This window comes from Oncorhynchus nerka, linkage group LG14, assembly GCF_034236695.1.
Source record: "Oncorhynchus nerka isolate Pitt River linkage group LG14, Oner_Uvic_2.0, whole genome shotgun sequence".
In the NCBI taxonomy this organism is placed as follows: domain Eukaryota; kingdom Metazoa; phylum Chordata; class Actinopteri; order Salmoniformes; family Salmonidae; genus Oncorhynchus; species Oncorhynchus nerka.
The window spans coordinates 32,684,254-32,684,682 of NC_088409.1; positions in this window are offsets into that span (position 1 = coordinate 32,684,254).

The window sequence follows — 429 nt, forward strand, 5'->3', positions numbered from 1 at the left end:
GTGTGTTTGATTTACAAATTCTATGAAAAAAATTAATAAACAACACTTTTTCCAAAGAAAAAATGCTCATAATTTACATGTGTGTTTTCTATTGTAGGCTACTGTAGGCATTTGAGTGTAAATGCAATAATTAACTTATATTGACTATAGATACTGAAAAACATATAGGGAAAAAAATCTATTGGACTACATGAAACTGTATCTTTACTATTACATTAACCATAAAAATAAAAGTATTACATTCTGTCCAGCTAATAATACACAAAACAACTGAAGTGAATTGCAAGTTGTTGTTTTTTAAAGGCAAAAAAGACACCCCAAAACTGTGATGTTTACTTAAACCATTTTCTGCAATGATTCAATTTAATAGTGTTTCAGAGATGGGACATTTTAGCAGTGAGAAGCACAATAAATGTCCCCTGGTTATGT